Below are 7500 nucleotides of genomic sequence, written 5' to 3'. Positions count from 1 at the left end.
AGAGCAGTGTTCTAAATGCCAGTGGGCTCCTTTGCTCCTATAAGAGTTATGGTGTTCTAAGCTTTGGTGTCACTCGACATGCGTTGGCCTTCAGTCTCTAAAATAGAGCTTCTTCCACGTCCACTGGATCAGTACATAGCGTACGTTTCTCCATTATTAGTAGATCAGTACATAACATACGTTTCTCCATTATTAGTAGATCAGTACATAACATACGTTTCTCCATTATTAGTAGATCAGTACATAACATAAATTTCTCCATTATTAGTAGATCGGTACATAACGTACGTTTCTCCATTATTAGTAGATCGGTACATAACGTACGTTTCTCCATTATTAGTAGATCAGTACATAACGTTTGTTTCACCATCATTAGTAGATCGGTACATAACGTACGTTTCTCCATTATTAGTAGATCGGTACATAACGTTTGTTTCACCATCATTAGTAGATCGGTACATAACATACGATTCTCCATTATTAGTAGATCAGTACATAACGTACGATTCTGGTGAATGTTCTAAAGACTACCGAGACGCGAGCCCCTTCTGGGTTGCCAGATGTAATGAATACTTAGCTAACGTTAGTTGACCTGCAGCTGCTTTAACGTTTCTCCAACCATGACCCAGCTACACATTACGGAAACGAAAATAAAAAATACCTCTCTAACCAACGTAACATATTTAGCTGAAGTTAGCGATGCAGATGAAGTTTAGCCTACCTTTCGTGGAGAAATATGGCCAGCTCTGCGTCAGACTTGATATTCTTCATTTGACGAAGACGTCGCCATCTCAGGAAGGCTCCTCCATTGTCCCCTTATTGGTTTCTCGTAGGCTACTCGTTCATGACTACAACTGACACCTGTTGACAGTTGGCCTTTGCAAATCTGGCAACCCAAATAGGAGAACACGCCAGTCCATTATTAATACGCTATTCTAGAATTAAATCGTTCAAAACATAAACAAAAATTCCAAGAGATTCCGCCCCGTAACTCATTTTTTTACGGGTTTTACAGGGTTTTACGGGTTATAGTAATGCTGTCAAATAAGCCATTACTACAATTCATCGTGTTTCCATACGACATATGGTGATAATTATGACCGCCGCTAGCGAAGCGGTCATATAATGATTGTCAAAGTTTTTTTTTTTTTTTTTTTCATCTACTTCCTGAATTTTTGGTCAACGATACCCGGGACACCGAAACACCGGTGCACATGAAATTTGGTGGGTATGTAGCCCCACTAGACTTTTATGGAAAATTTTCATTTCGTCCTAAATAACTACCTGAACCGTGGCACTGAGGATGAAGAATCTTTTATGGTATGTTGGTCTCAAGGGCCCACATCAACCTGGCCCATAATCACTCATTTGTGATTTGCACCCCCCCCCCCCGGTAAAAAATGAAAATGCAATATCATTCTGCTTTAATCACCCCTATCTTCAGTTAAGATGTTCAGAACTGCACCAAATTTTATGTGTATGATTGACCTGGCATTCCCTGGGGATATGCCAAGTTTTCTTAGAATTTCATCCATGGGGGGGTCTAAAAAAAATTAGGTGATGTGTACATTTAGTGACTGTACACTCATTGGCCTGTAGATGGCGGTGCAAACATATACACATGCACACACACACAGGCACGCACATACTATCGGTATTAGAATTGCCGATACATAATTACAAATTCAGTAGGATTAAAAGAAAGCCAAATATTCATCATCATCATCATCATGGCTGCATTTCCAGTATTGGCGATACGTAGTCGTTTGTCCACTAGATGGCGCATCGTTGCAGTGAGACGTAATTTTGTTGGAAGTTAAAAGTGCGTTGGAAAAACAATGGACGCTTCCTACAAGGACAGTAGTTTACCGCAGAGAACGTCTAATAAGGATAGGACGATGTTCACATGAAATGTAATTCCCATTTCTTCTTGAAGCCGAAATAAATCTGAGAATGTTTATCGGACATGCTTGGTTTTTACTGCAGGTACGTTAATCTTATAATATCAATAAGGACCTAGGTACAATAATGTTACCGTTAGCGTTGGTTGAGTGATGGAGGCCAATTTGATTGCATTTGTAGAAAACTATAAATGTGGTTATACCAAGCAAATTGATAGCACCACTGTAATTGTATCTTTCGACTGTCATTTGTTCCACGTGCTACAAAAATCATTCTGTGCAATGGAAGATTTACCAACGTTACGCCGGTCTGATACAGTTTTGCCTATACATGCGTGAGACTGAGACACCTGTTTATTTGTTTTAAGTGCGTGCAGGGTGGGTGTGAGAGGGGAATCGATGTGCTTTGATTCCAGCTTGGTAGTTGTAGTCTATGAGATTAAAAAGCACGTGTGTGTGAAGTATCCAAACAATTCATTTCATTATGGCTGCTTTAGCAACACACCTTAAGCTACTGTGTAGTGGGTCCCATTTAGAAGTGGCTACTTCATTCGCGCTTTACTTATTGAGTGAATTTTATTACAACTTTTCGCCACGATATGGCAGTTTAAGTCCGCTTGATACTGTAAGGCGTAAGCCATTGGTTTCCAAAGGAGATTTTATTTGTGTCGCCAGCATAGCCTATTGACAATTTATGTTGTAAATAGGCCTACCTTATAGGCCTACAGTACCTGTAGCTTAGGGAAGCTAACAGCTTTCTATTAGGATCTAGTTTGTTAGTTACAGTTTTGTCATAACTCCCTGATGCATTTTTGCATTTAGAATAGCCAGAACGTGGATATCTCAATCGGAAAATTAAACAATATCGGGCGCCTATGGACTAGGCTGGGTGAACCCAGCCTGATCTGCCCGCTATTTATTTTTTGATTTCTTAAAAGATTGAGCTTGGTCTGGTGAAAGCCAGACAAGCCATGGACCTCAGTTACACAATGCAAGGGAACATGAATCAGCCTATATTTGCACAAACAATAACGGACAACAGCCCTTCAACTTTGGCCCGTTAAAATGTGTATGAACAGTCTAGTGACGCATTTCATCAAGGCCCATTTAGACATGTCAGTTATTTGCACCACTGGTTAGATGTAAAACAGCATTTTGTTTCAGACTACTGTTACTTAATTTGTGCATTGACAATAAAGTATCACATTAACTAAAGATGACTAAAATCTTATGTAGAAGAAGAAACATTCACAAAAAATCCATCCATCCAAAAATGACCTTTATTTTTGATAGCTGTTGAAAACGGCATGGAACTGACAGAGATGTTTTTGTTTATTAATAAATAAATACATAAAAATATAACATTATGCTGATATCTTTTGCTTTTCCCAAATACAATGTAGCCTACAGGTGTAAGTGACCTTTCATCAATCCAGTTGCAATGGATGAACTGTGATGAACTGCCCTACTTGTGATTGTTTAGAGATTTTAAAGGTTTTATAACAATGCTACAACTTCTTTGGCTATTCTACAATCTATTCACCTTTTCAGCGCCAGTAGGCTACTTTCTGTGCAGCCGCACACACACACACACAGGCATGCCAAACAAGCATACACAAAAGTTTCAAGAGTGGGGGGTGGAGTATAAGATGGAGACAAATTGATTAGTGTGATTTATTTTCGCGGAACGGATGTACAGGACTGAGCGGCGGTCATATTTTGTACCGCTATGCGGTACATCTAGTTTTTGGAATGGTTACAATTTATTTTCCATTATTTCCTACATGCTGGTCCTTTAACCCTTAGGCCTAGTCCACACGTACCAAACCGATCTTTTTTTCCTCCGTCTTCCCTGGAACCGTATCAAGAATATTTGCGTCCAAGCGGATCCATCTCAACACGACTCAACACGTTACTTCATATCCCAGGCCTATAGGTGGCACTGTTTCTTTACAGTAATTGACCAAAACTTGTTGTAGGCTTTACGGTGGGTTTCCACACAGCGAAACACCTCGCGATTTTCGGCCATTGAAATTTCGCCTCGGGGGCGTGACGGCGAAACCGCTAACCTTTTGACTGCAGTGTCTAGCCAGTGGTGGCAAGCGAGCTAATTAGGCTAATCAGCTAATTCAAACGTTTAAGTACTTAATGAAGATATCCAGGGGTCTTTATGCCTCGACTAAGTTGATGTTGCCTATAAACAACAATTCATGTTCATAGAAACAACAAGGTCAATAAGACATAATATATTTCATACCTGTGTTGCAGCATGTAGCCTAGCTGTCTAGCTAGGTTTACAATGCAATCCAATGTCCTAAAATACTAGCATTTCGCCTGTCAGCTAGCTAAAAAGATCGAGTGCTTAAACTAACATATATAGTGGTCTATTTAGTGGTGTATGTGCTCTGACTGAGTTTGTGTGGCATATAAACCACAATTCGTGTTGATACAAGTGCCAATGTTCGTGTAGAAACATTTTAATCACATACAAATTTTCGTGTTACAGCTCAGGTAGTCTCCGCCATCTTGGTCAGACTTTTTTGTAACTCCCGCCTCCAAACACAAAGACGTGGACCTGATTGGTTCTCGAATGGTCCTCATTTAAATAAAGTTAAACTTTGGCCAACTTTGTTTCGCCTGCCTCGGCGATTCGCTTTCATTTCGCCCAACCAGTGCGAATTTCGTCTCCATTCAACCTCAATGAGAGCGACGCGAAATTTCGGTGTGTGGAAACACACCATTACAAACAGACAGAATAGGCTACGACGAAATGGCTAGTGCAAGGAAACCAGAATTGTCTGTGTGGACTGATGGTGAACTGTCAACTGTAGTCAACTGTAAAGCTAATAAACTTCATTTTTACGGTTTGCCACACACAGATATTATATATTGTTTAGGCTATCCAGATCTGCCATCATTTCATGTATTAGTACTAGCATTGAAAGCAAAGAATTAAAATATAAAAAGTGTATTATAAAAATTCTTATATTTTAACATGTATCTCACCACAGCAAGCTTATAGGGCAGACTAGTGTTGTCACGATACCAAAATTATGACTTCGATACGATACCTGCCATAAATATCACGATGCTCGATACTGAAACTATAGTACGGCGAAATCCTAAGATATCTGGAAAAGAAAGGACTCATACCTCCAAGTGTATTAAGTCATTTGTGTTGAATTCGGTGCACTTTTGTAGTGTGCAGGTCAATTCTGGGTTCTAAACTTCCTACATAATTATTATTTTTTATAGTCAGTAAAATAGTAGGCCTACTTTGTGTGATTAAGTACTTTATTGTTTGTTATAGTTAATTTACATTGTGTTGTGTTTTGGCAATAAGTAGCTTTAAATAGCCAAACTAGGCTAGATCAAGGTCGGTGTTGAAATGACTGCATGCAAATCACTGAATGCAATGCAGAGGGGCCTAATCTTTAGGCCATCTGATGTACAGTATAGGCTACCCTAGGCCTTCCCGTGTTCATGGGATTTCTTTGACAGTTGCTAAGGGAAAAATGTGAGGATAGTCTTCTTTGCACCCAGTGTACAAGTACGACGTTCCTGAGACCACTCAGGTCTTTGCATAGGCCTACAGCATTACCTGTTGCAATATATCTGTGTGCATCCCTACATTACGTCTATTTCTTTGATAACATGATTTGCTACCATGTAACAATAAGCCGCTATTATTATTAGGACTCAACACGCTTTGGTGGTATTATGCTGTGGGCTTTAATTAGCGCATTTTGGGTAGCCTAGCCTACATCTGGGCAATAATTATTGAACAAATTGCAGTCTACATGCCATGACAAATATTACCAGTAGTTACTGTAACTGTACTGTACTGTAGGCTACTAACCGAACATGAAATAAATTGTTTAAAAGTAGTAATGTTGTTCTGGTGTGAACATTGTGCTTTCATCACGTTATGATTACAGTTCGTTATGTCTGGTCAAAATGATTACAGCTCGTTATGTCTCGTCAAAATTCATTGATGAAGGAAGGTTCGCTTTATCCCAGAGAACCATACTCGTTTCACTTAGGCTAGACTAAAACAAAAGAGAAGAACTTGGCACTAAGCATGTAGTCGTGTTTTCTATAGCATATTCGTTAACCTTCTTTGAACGAACGAAATTTAAAAATGTTGGGATATGTCTGCGAGGTGTTTAGCCAAGTTCCATGCGTAGCCTAGGCTACTGCTTTTAAATGACTTTGAAACATATTTTACAAACGGGCCTCTGTGTACCTGATGGCTTGCCTTCACTATTCGCGATGTATCCGAAATACTGTAGTTCCAGATTTCACTTCACCTTTTGTTTTATCCACAAGGCCGACGACTGTCGGCAGAGAACTATGTTGACGTTGGCTGCGCACTCACACACTCAGAGCTGCTTGCTTGACACGCCCACTTGCCTATGCGTGTAAGGAGCAGTGAGAGCAGCAGTTCACACAGACCGTTATTATTTTAATAAAGTATTGATTCTAAAAACGTCGGAAATCGTATCGTTTTTTGCGTGAAGGCATTATGATACCTTTTTAGTATCGATGCACCATGCAACACGGGCAGACTGTCCTGAATCTGGCAATATCTTTGCCATGGTGGAGGGATTCTCTGGGGCTGAGAAATTTACAGACATATGTGGTGTGCGCCTTACAGAAATAATGCCATTTTTTTATTTAGTGATTAAAAATTACCTTCTGCGCTCCATATCTTTGACACAAACTAATCTGACCTGACTTGACCTGAGTTTACGTGTTAGCCTGTGTGTGCCTATGGTGTCTGCACTCATGATTCTCTACAACTTTTTACTGCATTGCCATGAACAAAGTAAAGGCAAAAAAGGTGTTTCTTTGTCGAACAAATTGGGATGCAATGTGAGCCTTGAATTGGATGCCATGCAGAAATTTGCTAGGATCTCAAAACCGGATTATGAACATTCTTTGCCATAGAGAAACACACAGTAGCGTTGGATTATAAACATGCTTTGACACAAAAACAGACAAAAACGTGAGGTAAGTCGAGCTATATGAAGTTATTATTTTGCTGTCACTTCGTCTGTTTTATAACCCAGAAGGATGTACTTGGTATCAAATGATGGCTCCGTGTCTCCTCTTTCATCTGACACATGTGGCATATCTATCCGATCACAGGTCCGCGAGTAATTCAAACGAGAGTAATGGCTGTGCAGCGTTGGTTTTTGTACATGACATTATTATTTTGCAGTCACTTCGTCTGTTTTCATAAGCCAGAAGGATCGACATACTTGGTACCAATGGATAGTCCTGTGTCACCTCTTTCATCTGATATGCTTGCCGTATCTATGCGTTCACGGGTTCGCGAGTAATTCAAACAAGAGTAATGGTTGCGCAGGTGAACGCAAAGAAGTATAGACTGTAAATATGATGCAGTTTGATTTAATTTCATGATTTTTAAAAATTTTCATACTTTAATGTACAGACAAGTGTGTGCGTCGTTGGAAAGCCCCACTTCTGCTCTGTCACGCAATAAAGGTTTCATCTCGCTGCGATGAACAGTTGCGGAGCAACGTAACAGAGAAGAATTTGTGGAGTCTGACTTTGAATGGGGTGAATGTGTTGA

The 7500-nt window shown here is 39.9% G+C and overlaps 1 protein-coding gene across 1 annotated transcript in view; it reads left to right on the top strand.

The window, feature by feature from the left end:
* focad (focadhesin) overlaps positions 1–7500 on the top strand; it is a 124577-nt gene that overhangs the window by 25063 nt on the left and 92014 nt on the right. The gene's annotated exons all lie outside the window — the stretch shown is intronic.

This window comes from Alosa sapidissima, chromosome 18, assembly GCF_018492685.1.
Source record: "Alosa sapidissima isolate fAloSap1 chromosome 18, fAloSap1.pri, whole genome shotgun sequence".
NCBI classification, from domain to species: Eukaryota; Metazoa; Chordata; class Actinopteri; order Clupeiformes; family Clupeidae; genus Alosa; species Alosa sapidissima.
This window is presented reverse-complemented; position numbering and strand designations above follow the sequence as displayed.